Here is a 21,116-nt window from a genome sequence, read left to right as displayed (position 1 = left end):
CTACGACAACCACATCGACTGCCTGTGGAGAATAGAACATAGAAAGACAGCGTAGGCTATCCCAGTAGCCTAGGAGAGACCTCATCTATGTGAAGTGGTGGAGTAGGGATGGAGAGACTGTCAAATCTGTAAGATATTTGAGTTGTATTTGTACTTGTTGTGGATGAAGGAGTAGAAAGAAAGAGGCAACAAGAAAGACTCAGGATTTTGGCTTCAGAATCTTTGTGGATGATGGAGCTGCCCTGTACTTCACATTTTCTCTACCTTGCAGCATCCTGTTACTCTTCTAGATTTAATCTCCTCCTTTTGCCAATCTGTTTTCTGCCCCAGGAAGTGATCTCCATGTCCTACATCAATAGGTGTCTTTGCCTTCTCCTTCCAAATGGCTTCAGTGAATAGGGCCAAGGAAAGAGATCAAAGGGTGAAAAGAGAGCAAGGATTGAATATCCCACTGAGTCTCTTTCTGCAGGATTTTCTTGGGTTGGCTTTGCCCCACTGCCCTGAGACACCCCTTTCTGTGTAGTTTTTCTGTGATCTCTCTCCCTCCATCTCTCTCTCTCTCTCTCTCTCTCTCTCTCTCTCTCTCTCTCTCTCTCCCCCCTTCTGAGTTCTTATAACCACTTTCTTCCCTTGTTCTATGGATCTGGGGGTTCTAATAGCTTCCTGCTGTTACTAGTACTACAGTAATGTATCAACCTTTGTTACTTTTTCTAAATACTGTCCACAATTTTTCAAATAGATCCTTTATTAAAACTTCTGTTTCCTGTCAGAAGAGTTCAGTTTTAGACATATTGATGACTGTAAGACATCCCAGTGGAAATTTATACATATGAGTCTGGAGCTCAGAAGCAAACTGTGAACTAGAAATATGAATGCAGACATTACTAGCATAGAGGTAATAACTGGAACTTTGGCAACTGATCAGATCTTTTAAGAAGTACAGAGTTAAAAGAAAAAAAATCTTAGGAGAGAGCACAGAGGAGTTCTAATACTTAAAGGCTGGTGGAGAAACAAAGGAGACTGAGTAGAATTAGTCAGTGAGATAAAAGAGAAACCAAAATAAAACAGTGTCATAAGAAAGGACAAAAAGGATTTGTATTAGTCTACTTGGCTGCCCTTACAAAAACCATGGACTATGTGGCGTAACCAAAGGAATAGAACAGTTTCACAGTTCTAGAGACTGGGAAGTCCAAGATCAAGGTGCCAGCATGGTCAGTTTCTCATACTGAGATGGCTGCCTCCACTCGGTATCCTCCCATGATGCAGAGAGATGAAGTGAGACCTCTCTTGTATCTCTTCTTATAAAGGTACTAAGCACATCATGGGGGCCCAACCTCATGACCCCATCCAAAGCTAATTACCTCACAAAGGCCTCATTTCCAAATACCACCCGCGCAGCACATTGGAGTTAAAGCTTCAACATAGGAATTTGGGATGGGGAACACAGTTCAGTTCATGGCAGGGTTTAAAATGGAAAAGTGGTCAACTATGTCAAATGCTGCTGAGAAGTTACTTCAGAAAATACTGGAAAGTGCCCACTGGATTGTACAATGCAGATTACGCATTTGATCAGTATGTATTAATAGCTTAACTTTACACAGTAATTTACTAGGTGGTAATGGCATCTAAAGTATAACTCAATCCTTCGAGCTCATGAAGTTTCCCATAGAGCTGCAGAGTCAAGTCATAAATATATATCAATTTAAATACAGCAGTAAAATAAAGAATTAGTGCAGAGCTCTATGAAGGTCTGAAAGAAAGAAAATAATTTCAACTCTCATTTATTGGGGTATATTTAGATGTCAGACACTGTGCTAAGAACAACACATATATTATCTCATTCTAATCTTTGCAAAAATGCTATAAGGTACGTATCATTATTATTCCCGTGATTATATTATATTTTAACAGGAAAGGAAATTGAGAATTTGAGACAATAAGTAATTTTCTATGACCTATGGCTAGTAAACGAAAAGTCTGAGTAAAATTGAAACCTATTTGATGCCAAAACCCAGACTCTTAACATGCATTTCAGGGAGTAAACTCTTTAAAAACATGTTTTTCGTCTTGTTAAGAATTAATACACGGCGCCTGGGTGGCTCAGTTGGTTGAGTGTCTGCCTTCGGCTCAGGTCATGATCCTAGGGTCCTGGGGTGGAGTCCCGCATCAGGCTCTCACAGGGAGGCTGCTTCTCCCTCTGCCTGTGTCACTGCCTCTCTCTATCTCTGTGTCTCTCATGAAAAAAATAAATAAGATCGTAAAAAAAAAATAATACATAGCCTATGGATTCTATATAACATTTGGGACCTTCAAAAATAACTTTTTTATCAAAATAACTATATATTTAAAAGAAGTTGCAAAAATACTGAAAGATCTCAGGCATGCTTCACCCAATCTCCTCAAATAGGTATGTTTTGCATAACTATAGTACAGACAATATCAAAACCAGGTGTTGACACTGATACAAATGTGTATAAATTCTATATCATCTTATCACAACTGTACATTCACGTAATCATTGTAACCATCAAGAGCTATTCCAATCACCCCAAAAAGTTCCCTCTTGCTATCCCTTTACAAGGGATAAGAAAATCTACCGCACCTTCATACCGCTAGATGATGATCTACCCATCATCCCTAGCCCCTAGCAGCCACTAATCTGCTATCGATCTCTATAATTTTATCATTTTGAAAGTGTTGTATAAACAGAATCATATGGTATAGACATTTTGGGACTGGCTTTTTTCATGAGTCAAAGTGCCCTGAGATCCATCCCAGTTCTTGTAAGTATCAATAACCCATTCCTTCTTACTACCAAGTAGTATTTCATATTGTGGATATGCCACAATTTGCTTAATCATCCACCTATTGAAGGACATTTTGTTTCCTGTTTTGAGTGGTTACAAATAAAGTGTAGACCTAAGTTTTCATTTCTCTGACATAAATGCCCATGAGAGCAATGGGTGGCTTGTGTGATAAGCATGTATTTAGTTTTCTCAAGAAAATGTCCAAGTATTCCCCCAGAGTATTATACGATCTTACATTCCCAACAACAATGTATAAGAAATCCAATTTTTCAGCCTCTTCATCAGCATTTGGTATTCTCATAATTGTTTATTTTAAGCTATTATAATAAAGTATACAAGGATATCCACTATAGATCCATTTGCATTTCCCTAATAACTAGTGATGCTAAACACCTTTTAATGTACTTAGTTGCTATGCCATCTGTATATCTTGTTTGGTAAAATGCCTTTTCATATCTTTTGCCCATTTTCTAATTGGACTGTTTGAGTTATTTTGTTTTTATTGTTGTATTTGAGAGTTCCTTACATTTTCTAAACATGGGTCCTTTACCAGACATGTGATTTACAAATATTTTTTTTCCCAGTGTGCATCTTGTCTTTGCATTCTCCTAATAAGGTCCTTTCAGAGCAAATATTTTTAATTAACTGCATATTATATGTAGCTATATATGTATGTATCATATGTGTATAAATATGTGATTTTTTAATCTATAAAACTGTAGAGACATCAACTTGGAAGTCTTTCTCAATGACATTGTCATTTGGATCAGAAATTCTGCTAGTGTTTACAAGTCGTGTCTTGGCAATAGCACCTGAAACAGCAAATGTCATCTCAGGCACTTTAGAATAATATGCATCCAAAATTCAGGGAAGCATGTGAGAAAGTTTCTACTAATACACGTAAACTGTACGTTAAAATGGCCTATACTTTACAAGATTTTCAAAACACTTTCATTCAGGATAGTAACTGTTTCATAAGCAGCAAGAGAGGGATTTTCAGAGACTGAGATTAATGAAATTGGAAGGTGGCATTCAGAGAGACAGCAGTTATATAAATGCAATTTAATACAATTTCTTTAGTTTGTAGGAAATAGCTTATTATATTACATAGTTGATCAATTTAAATACATAGATTGGAAAGCAAAATCTAAATGTTCAAGGACTCTATCCCATAATGAGCATCAGAGAAATATCGTTAGAAAAGGTGAGCTCTGTGGGGTAGCTAGGTTTATTGTAGTAGTAAAGTGAAAATAAAGACAATTGTCTGGCTTTTTAAGTTGTCTAGATGTTATTTATTTTTCTTGATCAATTTAAAGTACTTCAGGAGTGTTAACATAAATTTCCTTTTAAGCATTAGATTCAGTGTTATTAATTCTAGCTTTCAACCAATAGGTTAACTGTACATTGTAACTGTATATGGTATTGCTTTAATTACTGTCTGGCTAGAGAAGTAAATAATTTAGGTCTATGAAGGTCTAATCTCTTAATCTCTATTAGTTGATGGGAAAGTTTTCAATTGCCTTTTTTTCCCTAATAATCACAAAGACTAGCTCCAGAAATAACAAAATACTCTAGGTTCTTAAATCAGTTTGCCTCTACAATATAACTTCAGTATTTTATTTGAACTATCTTTTTAATATGCATCTAGAAGAAATGTCTAAATTTTTAACTTAATAATATGTCCTAAAGTATCCAGGGCTCTATTGCCAATTTTTTTTTTTTTGCAAGATGCTTGTCTGAACTGTGAAAGAGAGGCAATTTTAAAATTAATGGATTCACGGCATATACAATATTCCACAAAGCTGTTCTGCCTTTTCTCCCTTTCCCTGAGCTGCCAGCTTTGGACAAAGAAACTTTTATGGCAGTGACTGACTTGCAGAATCATCCAAGACCACCCTTTCCATGAGGAAGAGGTCAGCAATTAGATAAGGTGATGGTAGATTGACCTTAACACCAGGGGCTGTCCAGCTGGAGCTTAGTGTTCATTCCGTCCTTTCAATTAAGTTCCTAACAGATTCTTGAGGAAATAAGGGGGAAAGGGCAAACTGGCTTGAAAATCAGAACATACAACAGAGGGCAAAAAGCACAGGAACAAAAATGTATTCCAGATAAGTCTTTTTAAAACCAGCAACCCAAGATGTCATGGAAAGGGCAGACTTATCAATGACAAAACAATATCCTCTCAGCCCAATGATATAATTATTTACTTTGGTTAGTGGCACTGAACTCCAGGAGTATATTTTATAAATTAAATACTTATAATAAAACTATAGCCCAATTTATCCCAAGAATGTCTGTAGAATCTCTTTCTCTCTCTCTCTCTTTCATGGTGGGGAGAATGAGGCTGATGGCAGTGTGCCATGGTTATGTGATATCCTGGCAAGAAAATGCCTTATTTTATATCACAAACATATGGTCTGGTAATGGTTTTATATTATATTCCTTTAGTGTTTTATTCCCATTTTTAGGAGACTTCTTCTAGACAAGAGCAATATGTTTTCTTGTCGACCTATCACATCAACTGTTAACACATGTCTCTACTTTTAGAGTTCACAATGGTTAAAAAGTTAAAACTTAACCTTATGTCACATAAGACCTAAATTTTGATTACGAAGTAAAGTTGATCCCTGATGCTCATCTGTGTTGAAGTTACTGTTTCTCTGTTTACCTTTCAATTAAGAATTCTCTCCCTTTTTTCAATGGTTAAGGTTCGTCAAATTACAACTGACTAAATAAAAATGTGTACGAAATGTGGCAACCAGGATGGTAAAATGACTCTAATCTTAAGGTTTTAAACTAGCGTTTCACAAATCTGGCCCACAGATGTGTTTTATTTGGCTTACGGAATGTTTAAACATTTTTAGAAAAATTATTTGCCAACATTTAAAAAATGGGAGATTTCAAGTAGAAATCTTGATCCTTGGGTTCTTTTAAAATCTCCCAATAACCCTGGCCCAGACTGTCACACAACAACTGGTGGATGCTACGTTGCATTTTCCTCTTCCCTTGAATTTTCCCTCTCTGGTTCACCTCAGTCCCATCCAATATGCTCTCTCAACTTGTTTATTCGATCTCCCACCCCTGTTGACATCTATGTTTGAGACTCCTCGACTATGCTACAGGGGAGTTTGGAAAAAATTGGTGGCATATGGCCTTGGGAAATAAATAATCATGAGAGACAGGTAGCTATCCTCAAATATATAAAGGATTATTCCTGGGGGAAAGTGATTAGAGTCAAAAGGACCATTGAATCAGTAAGCAGGAAAAAAAAAATCTATAGTAAGGCAAATGTTGCCTAAATGTAGCAATAACATCTTGAATGATGACAAGCCAGCCAGAAAAGAAAATGTGCTACTCAGGGGCAAAGACTCCATTAGTGAAAGTGTACAAGCAGGTGTGGGCATGGTGGGATGTTCAATGGAAGCACTGGTTGCTGAGTTGACCAGTGATCTCCAAGGCCCCCTACAGCTCCATGAGTCTGTGAAATTGGCTTTTAAAAATTGTACTTTGGAGCTATAAACTGAGGACTATGCTAACTGGAAAACAAGTATGAATTTTTAAATATTATATGAACATACAGGTCTTTGACATATTTTTGGATTCTCTGGGATAAAGTTTACTGAATGCCACCTTATTCTTCTAAATCATGAGCAGTGCTCTGATTATATTTGTTTCAGAGTGTTAGTTTCTAGTTATAGGGTATTTGATTTCCTTTTTAATAACACATGGCAATCAGATGTATGGTTTTTCTTCTGGGGAAAAACATTGATTATTTTAAGAACAGTAACATCAGCACAACTGTCAGGAAAAAAAAAAGCACAATGGTTTTGAAAATCGCTCTGAAGTTCATATTTGTTGAAGCAATTAAAGAAAATATATATTGCCCCTAAAGTATTTACAAACCACTGGAAAATTACATTAATTAATTTGCAAAGCAAGTTACTGGGAAAGCGTAAGACTGATGTGTGCATTAATAGATTTCATACTTTCTCTCTTAAGGTTTTGCCTTTTTATAGAGATTAGGGATTGGCAAACCAACAGCCTACAATCCAAACCGGGTGCACACTCTGTCTTTGTAAATAAAACTTTATTAGAACAAGCCACATTTTCACATTGTCTAAATTGTTTTTATGCTACAATGACAGTTGGGTAGTTTCAACATGAACTGTCTGACTCCCAAAGCCTAAAATATTTTACTGTTTGGCCCCTAACAAAAAAAGTCTGCTGACCCTCTTACAGGCACTAGTTAACTTGTACTATTTATATCACTATTTCTTGTAGTATAACAAAAAGCCAGATTAAGCCTTAAGGTTGCTACAAGAGAAAATACACATTCTCTTGCTTTGGTGATAAACAAAAGAGCTTTTCTTTCTCCTTCTGACTTCTATGTCTCTATTTTCACCTTGTACTCACTGAGACACAAAATTCAACATCTTTTTCAGTTTCTCACAAGGAATTCACTCATGCAGAAGTATCAGTGAACAATGTAGCCTTCATTAAAGTGGGTGGAAGGGTAGTGGAATAGAGGTGTTACATTTCCCATAGTAAACAACTTTAAAATCCCTTTTTAAACTTTCTCCAGAGTTCTTTCTGCCTTAAATTTGTTGAAAACTTAGAGAATGAAAGTTTCTTGACAATTTTGATTGTCCCCAAGATAAGTGAGAGGAAGCAAAATAGGAAGCTTATTTTTTTAGAAGAATTGTCTTCATTTTAGTTTTCTACTTCCTCTGGTGAAGAGTAGAGAACAACAGGACTGAAGTTTAGTGTCTTTTTGTAATCTCTGGTCAAAATGTGGAGACACTGCTTTGGAGAACTAATCTAGTTCATCGTGTGATATTTTCTAGTTCACTTAATAAAATATTTTACCTATATTCTAGAAAAGAAACAGTATTACTTGTGCTGCTGAGATTTACAACTTATCCTAGAAATTACAGCCTTTTCTCTGTTGTAAAGGATGATGATGGAAGGAGAATATATTTTTGCTAACTATAATCTGGATATACAGTATAGTGAGTGGCTATTGTTCACAATTTAAATATACCAAGGACTTCTGTTGCTGGCATTATGACAAAGTAGATATCATGAAAAAAAAAAAAAACCTATTCCAACACTTGTAAATAATGGATCAGACACAAACATCTCTTCAAATATAAAGCTGAGCTCAGAAGCGAAGGAAACCCACAAGGGCCAAAGGCTGAGAAGACCCAAGAGTTTTCCTCTCTTATCTTTCTTCTATGCAGCACACAGCTTCCTGAATCTCTCCCAGGGAATGTCAACTCTCTATTATGCAGAATACTTCAGTTCTGACTCAGTCCTTACCATCGTGATTCCATATGAATTTTCCTCAGGAAGAAAACTTAGCTCTCTAATAAGATCTCACCTTCTTCAGAAGATATTTTTGTGGTTTGTGCCAGATTGACATCTTGCCATCTATCCAACACCAACCCAAGCTGTGGCTTCAAAGTATTTCTCCAGACAAATGCAGTGTTCACCCCAAGAAGAAATCTGTTACATGGGATTTTCTCATTCAATTACCCAAGCTGGAAAAAAAGATCATGTGGATGGGTGCGGGATAGCTTCCTGTGAGGCAAAGCAGATATTACATGGTCCCTCTCTTCCATGAAAAGAGGAAAGACTCTCAGAGAGGCAGCAAGAGAGGAGCAGAGCTGGTCAACAGACATCCAATGACTCAGAAGCTTTCCTTTGCATCACTATCCCTTCCAGATACTCACTGAAAAGTGCCACTGATGACTTTGTAGACTGAAGTCTGCCAATGAACAGTGCAAAGCAGGAATTAGTTTGAATGTAGAAGTAAGGATCACGAAAAGGAAGTTTTGAGAACATATCAATAGCATAGAATGCTCTCAGAGTCAAGAGGGGCTCTTCTGGAGTCCAAGTGAAGCATGAAATACCTTAAGATACCATTGAAGAATTTGGGAAAATCAAAGGTTATGTTAAAACATTTAAAGTTTTGGATACTGAGCTTACTTCATTCTGACTCATCTTCTAGATCTGAGCTCAAAGATCACTTCTTTCCGGAAGGGTTTCCCAATAGTATCCCAAATCTCTGTCAGATCTTTCCGGTATTCAGTCTTGTCACCCATGAATTTGTTTCCTAGTGTCACTGTGACCATTATAATGTCATTATTAATTAATTGTGTGATTCATCTCCTTTCTAAATGCAAGTTACATGAAGGCATACACTGCTTTGGTTTCAGTACCTAGCACTTGTTAGGAGTAGAGTTGGTTTTACTAAATAAAGTATCTGTAAAATGACTGCAATAATATGGTTATAGTCATTATAATATTATATCTGTTTATGATGCACCCTTGAGCAGTTTTTTCAAACTTTTAAAAAGTGCCATCCAGTAAAAAATACATGCACAAAATTAAACAAACAAATGAAAATGTTGTTGTAAACAACACTGACGATCATCATGTAAAGTTCACTCTAAAATTTTCTAATCTCCTCTGTTTTAGTTTTTGAAAGTGCTAGTCATGACCTCCTAAATTGATTTTATAACCTACTTATGATTTATAACCTACAGTTTGAAAAATCCTGTCCTAGGGCACTTCATAATCATAAGATATATTGAATATTAAATGTGTTTAAACCTTGCCTTCGTTCATCTGTCTCTATATGTTTCATAGGATTTAGGTAAAATAAATATTTTTATGGGAGGGGAAGGAAGCAGAGGGAGAGGGAGAGAGAGAATCTTAAGTAGGCTCTATGTCTAGCACATGGCCTAATGCAGGGCTCAAACTCATAATCCTGATGTCATGACCTGAGCCAAAATCAAGAGTTGGACTTTTAGCCTACTGAGCCACCCAGGCATCTCTAGATAAAATATTCTTTGCAGATGCAGCAACATACTTGTCAAGGGCTCCAAAATTCATTAAATTAACCTTCAGTTGGCAATACCCCACTGCAGGTACTTACAGGCAGAGGGCAGTATGGTAAGATGGCCAAACATGCCAAAGTCCACTGTGTTCTTAGGTAATAACTTACTTGCAGAAAGTATAATTTACCTAACACTCTGATCATACATTTATAATTAGATTTGTATTTCTTGCCCAGTTTTACTACATCAGACTAACATATGCTGTGCTACAGATGGAAGTCCCAGGTTATTCAGCATCAGGGACCCTGGGGTCTTGTGATTCCAAATTAAACTTGGGTTTGCGCATAAACCATGCAAATTAGGCTATGGCCACATGCTCAGTACTGCTGCAAAGAAATCAGACAACGTCTAGAAACAAAATGCACTGAAGGCTGCCTCTTCTCGCTGGAAAAGTTCTTATTGGCCTTGGTAATTGGAGAGGTTTGAAAGTAAACACTCAACTCAAATTGTCATGACCAGATGCACATGTTTCTTTGACCATCAAAACTGGCTGGGTGGTTAGGCATGTTTTAGAATGCTCATCCATGTCTACTGAATGGATATAAACTTAGTGGACAGACCAGAATTTTTATGGGCTCAGTATTTGGAAAATATTTTCACATGTGGACAACTGGAGTTGTATTCTTCTATGGGTGATACACATTGTTGTAGGAAGACTGTGCTCTTCTCACTCTTGTCGGGGTGACACAACAGTTGTCTAAGATATCTCTGCCCAGGAGTTATCCCAAGCCTAAGCTCATTTGAAGAGTTCATGTTTTCATAGCTTGGAACTGGTTGCAGAGAGATCAGCAGGGCCCTAGCACCGGTGACAGGATGTCTCTTTTCAATGGTAGTCTGGTTTCACTTTCCTTTTCCTGAGGACATCATGCCTTAAATTTGTGACAGTAAACTTTGCACTGAAAAGTAAGTTTTATAAGTAAACTTTATATAGTAAACTGCAGAAATCATAAACACAGCTCAATAAATTTTACAAAGTGATTGCACCCATATAATTAACACTCGTATCAAGAAACAAAACATTTCTTTATACTAGAAGCACAATTTATTCCAATCATTATCTGTTCCCCAGGGGTAATCATTTTCCCTCTGTCTGATAGGACAGATGACTATTTTTTATTTTTGAATTTTACATAAATGGACTCCTGTAGAATGTATTTCTTTAAATTTGGATTCTAACATTCTACTCTTTGTTTATGAGATTAATCTTTGTGGTTGATTATAGTTGTTTGTTCATACTCATAGTTATGTAGTACTTCAATGGATGAATATATAACAATTTTTATATCCATTCTACTATTATTGGACATTTTGGTTGTTTCCAGTTTGTGGCAATTCTAAATAATGCTACTATGAACATCTTTGCACATGTCATTTGGTAAATCTGTGTACACATTTCTGCTGTTATATCTAGGAGTAGAATTGGGAGAACATAAGACAAAAGGACATCCAGGTTTAAATGAAATCTGAACAATTCTCCAAAGTGCTTGTACATTCCCACCAGCAAGGTGTGCAAAGCCCAGTTCTCACTTTGTCCATATTTATTTTATTTTTTTATTTCTATTTTACTTTATTTATTTAGAGAAGGAAAGAGTAGGGGGCAGGGGAGAAGGAGAGAGAGAATCTAATACAGAAATCCCTGCCCAGCACAGAGCTTGACTTGAGGCTGTCTCTCAATCCTGATATCATGACCTGAGCCAACATTAAGAGTAAGATGCTTAACCGACTGAGCCACCCAAGCACTCCTGTCCATCTTTTTAATTTTAGTCATTCTGATTGGCAGTTTTAATGGGAAGAGCATGGACTTTGGAATTAGACATGACTTTAATTCTTGCTGTGTCACATTCTAAGAGTTTATGTGGTCTCAAGCAAGTCACATTTCCTCTCTGAACCTTATGTTTCTCATCTGCAACATGGCAATACAAATACTTGTCACATAGAAGATTTGCAAATTATAAATGAAAAATTTGCAAATAATATTATTTCTTAAGCATTTACTATATACCACTATGCTAAGTACTTATACGTGAGCTTGAGACATAGTATTTAGGAATATCACCAATAATAATAGCTGTATTTCATACCATCAGACTTGTAAACATCTGGCCTTATATAGAGACTCTGAGTTGGTCTTGCCATTGTGCCCAAATGATTGGACCACTCTATCTCCCAAGACAAAGGAGACAGAATCTAGTGCTTTATAGTTGCCCAAAAAGTGTGTCAAGATGTCACTGAAACAACTGTGATTTGATTATTTCTTTTATTTCATCTCGAAGTCTTCAGATCAGACCACAATGTCATGATGGAATTGGCTTAGAGAAGACCAAGGAACTAGCAGGTGAAGACATAAACTCTTTTTTTCACCAAATTAAGAACAAGAAATGACTAGGGGCATATTTGTGCTTTCCAAATGCCTCTACTATAGAGGCTATAGTATTCATTCATTCATTCAAGTGTATTCATTTGTCAAAACTTTGCCACATCTTCTTCTGCAAAGAGGTGTCATGTTGCCTTAAGAATTGAAAAGTAAATTTGTTTATTGTCTGCCTTCCTGCCCAATTATGGAAGCTGAAAAAGCCTTCAGTTTTAGAAGAATGAGCCCATGATTTTCAGAAGACGTGAAGAAATCTTTAGGTTGGCGGATCTCTTTCAACAATTGGTATCAATCCAACAGTTCTTCAATTGCCAGGGCTCTGTCTACACAATAGGAAATTAAACATTTAAGCAGAAATAAAACATCACAGGGAACTGTTTTTTGCAAATTGAAATTGTACCGCATGTTCTCCCTCTGTCACTGCTGTATTATTTGGGTGGGGAGGGAGATGGTGATTTCTCACCGGCTGTTAGGGACCCACTCCCATTTGGGTTCACAAGCACAAGCCTTTGGTTCTTACTGAATGGTGTTCCATGTTCTCACTTGTCTTTAGGTTTAATAATTGTAGGGTTCCCCCCATACAAGGCTGTTTAGAAACCATGGAAGAATGATTCCTAAGTTAATAAACCTAAAACACATTTGCCCAACACAGTTCCTTTAATTTTTAAAGGCTTGTATAATTTAAGGGAATTTAAATCCATGTGTTTTTTATTCACTTGCACTGACATCATCAAAATAGCCCTTTAAACAGCTGCTTGAGCCTTTTTTAATAAAGTTTTCATATGACTTGTTTCTTTTTGAAAACAAGGTTTTTTTTTTCTGCCAAAGGCAAATGAACTTAAACGCCAAAAAACTCCAAAACTGTATATTTTGAGGTTGAAAATTTTGCAAATGGGCTCCTGACTCTCCACTGAAATTAGCTGCAAGAAAGGAAAAAAAACATTCAAGTGAAGTTCATGGTCAAATCTGGTGTCAGAAGACTAAAGAAACGTCTATATTTGCTGCTCTATTTTGTGCCAAATCTGAAATGAATCAATGTACAATGTGTATCGGATTATTACAGAAATGCGATCCACTGCCAAGTAGTTAACTTTTCCACCATCTCTGGTTATCATGAGTAAACCACAATGCTGTACTCTCTGGAGGTTAGAAACCCAGCACACCGTGGCTGTCTGAGATTTGTGAGAAGTGATTGTTTTAACAGAGTCATTTTGGAGAAAAATCTTTCACTAAACATTGTAGATGCTCATGATACATAAGCATGTACACGCATGTGTTTAGGAAATATATATATATATACATATATATGCATCTAGGAATATATATATTCATTTATAGTAAATATGTACCTATATATATTCTTCTCTTTATATAGGAATTTTTCTTGTTAATAAGAATACTCTCCTCTAAAGATGCTTAATGACTTAGCAAGCAAAATTATAATCTGAGCATAAAATATGTAAAGGAGTTCAGTCTTGGTAAATATATCCACATGTTGTAGTCAAAACAAAACTCTTAATGCTTTTTGGTATTAACAATTGGACTGTTTTTCTCTTTGTCAAAATGTATATAGCTAAGCAGTAATCAGAGAGATGCATGACTGGGAGTAGTTGAATTTTACAGGAATCTGTGAAGCAAATGGGCATTCTGATCTCCTCCAGCCCTGCAGCACAACTGCAAAAACCAATGCTCCATTTGAGAAACAAATCTGTCTGCCACCATGAAACTCCTCAAAGGATAATTCCCCTGTAATAGGAAAATTAAAAGTGAGAAAGAAAGAAGAAAGGGACGAGTTCTCTGATTCTATTTTACAATTGAGATTTTTTTTTTAAAGAGAAGCCTTACATATATAGACTCACATGAAGATGCATGAATATTAATAGAGCCAGGCTTCTGATAAAAATAAAAAACCAGAGTCTTTATTATTGGATTACTGCTAACAGATTTGATTGTACCATTTTTTTTTAAAGGATAGCTCTACAGTTTCCTATAGGGTGGAATTTATTTGCTGTCAAAAACTCTGGAATCTTCAAATCCAGTTTTCAAAATCCAGTCTGTATGATATTCAAAGAATATTCATGAGTTTACAGAATTGTCTTCCTTAAGAAACTTTAATTAGCAAAAATTCATATTTACAAATGAGATGATGATTCCTATCTACTTTCTCTAGTCCAAGTATTGTCATGAGATATCTCATTAAAATTTTACAACCTTGACAAGGAGAAGACCATTGTTCCCCACTGATAAATATAGAAAATTTGACATATAGAGCTATAGCAGAATGAATGAATTTCATTTTGAATATATAGTCATAGAATTTTTAGTAGATTCACCACAGGGTCCATTTAAATATGAACTTCCATTGTGCTTTGAATAACTGGATGAAGGTTGGAGACAAAGTATAGAAATAAAACAGGAGAAAAATCTAAAGGAGATACACCCTTTGAAGATCAAACTAAAATTAAAGAGTTGTCAGTGACAAGTAGGATTTGATTTAAAGACATTTGATTTGTATCTTTCAAATAGCTCTTTGTGTAACATGAAGTACATCACTATTTGCATTATTAAGCAATAGAAGTTTTCAGAATTGTTTTATATATTGACTTTTCAGCCTAATCCAGAGAATGCTGTTTCATATTGGCAGTAAAATTGCTAGATTCTGTGACTTAGCTATGTGACCTTGGCAAGTCACAAACTTTCTATATTGCAATTTCCTCATTTATCAAATGGCAGTGATGATATATAGACATATTGTACAAAAATGAATGCAGTGACATATCTGAAAGTCTTTTGACTTCATTATAAGCTACAAAGATGTCATTGTGTTCAATTATAGTTATACACCAAAGTCTCTCATCTCCTCCTGTCTCTCTTTTCTCTTCTCCTTCTTGCTCTCCCCTTACCCCCCTCCCAAATATATTCTCTCCTAGAATCATAGATAGTCAGAACTGAAAAAAAAAGCCATAGATATCAGGCAGTTCTATCAAGAGAGGAAGTTCGAAAAAAAATGAAATAATTTATCCCAAGTCACAAAACTACAGAGCTAATTAATGGCATAAGTAGGTTTAGGTCCCAAGTCATTGGAACTCCCATTCCTCACCTCCCAGAGAGGGCACTCTAGCAGAGTAAATTAAGAAGCATAAGATTGGGTAACAGACAGATGGGTTCACTGACCAATTCTCTTTATCTGTAAAATGGGATTAAAAACAATATAACACCTGGCATTACTGTGAGATATTTAAACACTTTGCAGAATGTCTGGAATTTATTAGCATTGAACAAACATTAGCATTTCCGCAGCACATATCATTGCTTCTCTTGAGATAGTGTGGATTCACCTCCATTTTCCTGAGATGGATCTAAGAATCCAGATGATTCTACTACAGAAGTTTAACAGCTAACTTGAGTTCTTGCTACACAATATTTTGGGATGGTAGTAGCAGGAAAACTTTATAACATGAGAAACCTGAGGCACAGAGAAGTAACTTATTCAAGAGCACCTGACTACTAAGTGGCTCTGGAGCCCACATTTCCTATCATTGTGATCCACTGAAGCTAAAGCAGTGGAGTTCATTCAGCATCAATCATCAAATCCAGGTGATCAGGGACGGGAAGTCAGAAGACGTGCCTCCTTCTCCATCCGCTATGAACTTCTATAGAGAGCTTCCTTCTGGAGAATTATGTGCACGTAACTGTCAGTCTGCAAAGGAGATGGACTCCACCATTATGCCACCGCAGAATCATGGTTAGCCTGGAGACCTAAGCCAAATCCCCCAAGAGTGTAAACAAATGAGATGCTGCATCCAAGTCCCCATGGGTGCTTGTCCAAGCCCAACGTATTTGGGATACTCACTCTGCTGGGGTTAATCCTGACAATTATATACCAGAGATGTCACAGCTAAAGGTTAAAATGGCTGATTGTTGGGGAAAATGTGCCCACTGACGTCATCATTCTTAGAAGTCGTGTTCATCTCTCATTTCTGAGAGCATTAGATTCATGAGCACGTTGGTGTTAAAAAGCTAATTTAAAAACAGAGTCGGGTGTTTAATTATTGTTTGATTTGGGGTTATAGCCTTTCATTTTTCAAACATCTTAAGAGCAGAGAATGAAAATTGTTACCTAAGAAACTATTGAAATTCCCTTAACTCTTCTGGGTATGTATTATGTATTCCACGAGTTCTCTGCCAGGGATATAAGTCAGAAACTCTCCTGCTGGTTTTGATTACAGCTGCAAAGTCACAGATTTGAACAGCTCTAGACAATCATTCTTCTGAACCTGCACATAAATATAAAACATTTTCTTTATCCTTATCACATAAACCTTCAATGAGGTTTGCTTCAAAGTAAATTCCAGTTTTCTTCCATTTTTTTCTCATTTATCATTTTAATAATTAGCAAACTACATTTTTTTTTGCAAAAAGCTACCCATTTGCATATTCAAAGGTCATTGTACAGGTTCAAGCTATTTAATATCAAAGCAATGATAATTTAACAATCTCTTCTTCTGGAGTCAGATAAAACACAAAATTACCTCTGGCTTTTTAATTTTGCACATTTACAGACACATGAGAATAATATGAGATTAAGATAATGGCTGGAGCAATATAATGAGCCATCAGTTAAGCTATGGTAAACTTTCTTCATATCTAGCTTCAGGTCTTTGCATTGTCACTTTATTATTTAAAATGGAGCCATTGCATTTCAGTAAGTGATATCAAGAACATAATTTGCTAAGACACCTCTTTATTTGAGGCGCTGTCAGGACTGGCAATGAGAAATGACACAATCCCTCAGTTGTAAGCGACAGGCGCCACTATATTAGTCCAGCACTTGTGTATTTCTCTGCTGTTTTTGAAAAATTGCATTTCCTTTGTGTAAGCAGAACAAAAAGAAATAGAAATCGGTTCCATGTGAATTCTGTGGTCCTCTATATTAAACTGTAATTGTTTCCTGGTAAAAAACCAAGCCTGCAGGATTTCCTGAAAAATAATTTACAAGGATGGGTACTGGGTCCAGCTTGCTTTTTTCCCTGTGCTTCTGTGATTGATGACACTGCAAGGAGCTGATAGATTTGCTGCTGCTGCATCTCCAGAAAGTTCTTTTGCTTTAAACAAACTGCAATCTTCCTCCCCCCCCACCCCACCCCCCCAAAAAAGAAATCTTTACATGCCATTCACTTTCCTAGCTTTTTGGTTCCTAGTGGCTTTTCAGCTCTGGCACTGCTCTGAGGGATCCAGCTAATGGACCCCATTGCATCAATACAACCATGAAGACAGCTTGAATGAATTATTTAAGGTAATGGCTAGGCAGAAATTTGTAATTCAATCTAGTTAGTTCAATATGAGCTATGATCTTTAGAGGGCTAATATGGAAAGAATGCTAGCTTAGGGATCCTACATACCTGAGTTCGGATCCTTTCTCTCCTACTGTATATCTTGAACATGTCACTTAAACTATGTGAGCTATAATTTCCTCTTATGCAAAACTGGGGAATGATGAGCCTGTTTTCAGAAGAGGAAGCAACAAGCTTCTTGTGAAAGCCCAGTGAGTTAAAGGTCGGAAAACAGTCTGTAAATCATAGATGGCTTTACAAATAATAAAGCCCTAAAAATGGTAAATCAGAGCCTCAGGCCCCATTCCTCAAGGATCCCCATATTATTTTAATAACAAGCACTAAGGAAGAAAAGCTAACTATCCTTAGGCCTTACAATATGCTGGGCATTATGCCAGGTCCATAATACACATTCTCATTTATACCTCACAAAAGTCTTATGAGGAATGTGTCATTCTTCTCTTTTATAGTAATAGCTATGTCAAATAATTATTGACTGTATGATATATACCATATACTCTGCTAAGTAATTTACACGCAAAATGTCTTGTAATCCTTAAAATAATCCTATGAAGTAGGTGCAGCATCGTCCCTCCTGAGGAAGTAGAAGTTAACTTGCCCAAAGTCAGTCACATAGCTGGTCGGTGGGACTCATTTAACCACCTCCCAGCAAAAACAGCAGCCTCATCCCTACTTACGTGCCCTCTGTTTTTTGACCTTTTGATCTTTTCATGCCTTGCATGCATTTTAATCTGACTTTATTTGTAAAAGCGTACAGTGGGAATGGGGATCGGGCATAGGATGCTGTCGTGCGACTTGCTCTGGGGACCTCAGACCTTCTTTCACATCTCGTGTCACTGTCCCTGTGTCCCTGCATACTCTGCAGGGTCAGGCAAAGGCCCTCAGTCCTCTAGGTTTCCTCTCATATGTCCTTTGGTATGCTTCTGGGCAAGGGTTGGCAGCACAAAAGGAATAAAGATTCCAATACACTATGTCATGTGAAATGAAGTTACAATAATGACGTAAGCTCTCTAATAAACTCCACTTGTGATAGCCTAGTTATATACATGCAGCATATATATGGTCATTTGTTATTGAAAATAATATGCTTTAGAAAGCACTACCAATTAAGTTCCATAAAGGCCCCCTCTATTCATTCCTAATATTCGAGTCCCTGGCACCAGTAATGGAGCTTTGGATGTGCTGCATCACAAGGAGAATCATAATCCTTCAAACCTGCTTGTGCTGGGGCAGATGGATTGGAGAGATGATGTTTGACAAATTCTCTGTCATTTTGGAGGAGGGAGAAGCAGAGCAGAACACGAATGAGTACATGACGGCCTCAGAGGCCTGCCAAAAACCAGACCAGGTAAACATTCACACCTAGAAATTAAATCAACACAACTATCTTGTAGCCAACATCTTTTGCTGTTGTGACATCCCAGGAATTTTTTTCACCCCCACATGTTAGATAGCTTCTTCATGGACACTGAACTATGCCACTTGTCATGTGTACAGTATGGTGAACAAAGAAGGAAACAGGATGAGATTTCCATTCCTTTGAAGAAATTACTTGTATTAACTCTTTAATCCTTGTCCTGAGAATTAAAAATGATATAATACATGCGAAACATACAGAGCAAGACTGTGTCTGGCCACACGGTAAGCAATCAAGATGTGCTGGTTGTTGTTGGTGTTGTCATTGTTTCCATCATACCTTCCCTCTTTTCTTTCTAGACATTCTTCACCAACTCAAGCCATGTCCTACCCAGTTATCTACCATTTTGGACACAAAGAGAGAAGACGTAACTAAGAGGAAGAAATGAAGAAGCACTTAGAAATTGGAAAGCAGAAATAGTTGCTCTAAGATCTGCTGAACCTCCCTGATTCTCTCATCTTAAGTATTTACAAAGGAGTTTATGAGCTCAAGCAGACTCTACCTCAGCGTGCTCATCTATAAAATGGGGGGGATGGGCAATATGAGTGTATTAGCTTCCTCCAGGGAAGTCATGCTGTTTGACAACCTGTAGGATAATTTTATAGTTTCAATATATAGCCAAGGAGCAAAGAATCTAAATTTCTGCTGAATCCCTGGATGACAACAGGAGGCATCGTGTGCACGAATGGATCTCATTCACTCCACGTCCTTCTTTGCCAGAAATAGAAGAAAAACTTGCCTTAAGGATAGCTGTTTTTATTGGGTATTGTCTGCTGTGAATAAGGAAGTTTGTAAGAGTCTTATGAGGACAATGCAACATGTGATACATTCATCTTAACTTCCCAATGCGAGGAGACACAAAGCATATGTAGGCATTTCCCACTCTATATATGTGTATATATATATAAACACATTATATATACATTGTATGTCTATATTATATACACACACATACAAATATGTACACATATTTAGATACACACTATTGTGCTTAAAATATTTTCGTTCATGGCATACTCTTACTGTTGATTTGCAGAAGACTTTCTTTTCTTTGTTTAAGTAATATATTAAACTACAAAAAAACCCTTCCCCCTCATGGAAACTAGAACATTGGCAATTACTTGCATGTACTTCATTGGTATTACCTCATCCTTTCTCTGTTCCTCCCTGAAAATAACCATTTCCTAGCTTATGTGTCCATCATAAGCTTGCTTTCCATTTATATCATCATGCCTAAAAAATTATATTCTCATTTTAGTCATTTTTAACTATAAAAGTGCTATATGCAATATCCTGAGACTTATGGTTTTTATCTAAAATCATTGTTAAAATCAATCCATTTGGTTGAATGTAGCTATACCTCAATTTTTTGGACACCAACATTGTATTCCATTGCATAAATATACCACACTTTATTTATCCATTCTGCCAATGGGCATTTGAATTATTTCCACATTTTACAATCAGCTTAGCCTGAAATGTATATTAATCAGTAATAATTCAATGAGTACCCAGTGCTTTTCTTTAAACACTTTACCATTCAGACATAGTCACAAAACCAATCAAAGGGGAAGGAATAAGGGTTGAGTGCATTTTACTAAGGCCTGCTTTTGGGGGTGGGGGATTCTCTTTAGTAAGGACTGATACTTGACTGTTAACTCCAATGAACGCATTTTTATAAAGATTTCATGTATCATCTCCTGAGCCAGCCATTTCCAACCAACAATAGCTTTGCTACTTTAAGAAAGTGCTACTTAAGCTGTGCTTCAGTTTCTTTTTCTATGAAAATAACCAGGCCAATTTTTAAAATCTGCAAGATTCCTCTCAACCCCTGAGATTCTAGGGCCTGGAGGAGACAGAGGGAACCTATCCACATTAGGACAACCTCACATTTGTGGAATTATGAACCACATGATATTTTGTATACAGTATTTAACATTCACAATGACCTGATGAAGTAGTTACTATTATTTTCATTTTCGAGATAAGGAAGCTGAGGCAGAGATTAAAAAAAAAAAAAAAAAAAAGACCACACACACCTAAGGTTTTAAAAAGCTAGCTAGTCAGTCATGGAATGAAGATGGAAATCCATGCAGCCCAAAACAAAACCCCACCCGGTTGCCTAAGCACTCTGGATCTCAGCCAGCTGAGCCATTTTCTGAATTCCATAGAGTTCTAAGAGCAATCACTATTAAATTCAAGCACACAACTTTCATCTCAAGCTACAAGACCTTCCTCTCACAAACCAAAGAATGAAATTGACAC

General features: G+C 36.7%; 1 long non-coding RNA gene across 1 annotated transcript; it reads left to right on the top strand.

Moving 5' to 3' along the window:
* Nucleotides 1-1,428: 1,428 nt before the first annotated feature.
* On the top strand, nt 1,429-20,079 carry LOC140631493 (uncharacterized). Its single transcript, XR_012029037.1, has 3 exons — nt 1,429-1,572; nt 11,983-12,044; nt 19,151-20,079. It is a non-coding gene; the product is annotated as an uncharacterized lncRNA (long non-coding RNA).
* The last annotated feature ends 1,037 nt before the right edge of the window (nt 20,080-21,116 follow it).

Source organism: Canis lupus, chromosome 4 (assembly GCF_048164855.1).
Source record: "Canis lupus baileyi chromosome 4, mCanLup2.hap1, whole genome shotgun sequence".
Classification (NCBI taxonomy): domain Eukaryota; kingdom Metazoa; phylum Chordata; class Mammalia; order Carnivora; family Canidae; genus Canis; species Canis lupus.
Note: the sequence above shows the minus strand (reverse complement) of the source record. Positions and strands in the feature narration are given on the sequence as shown.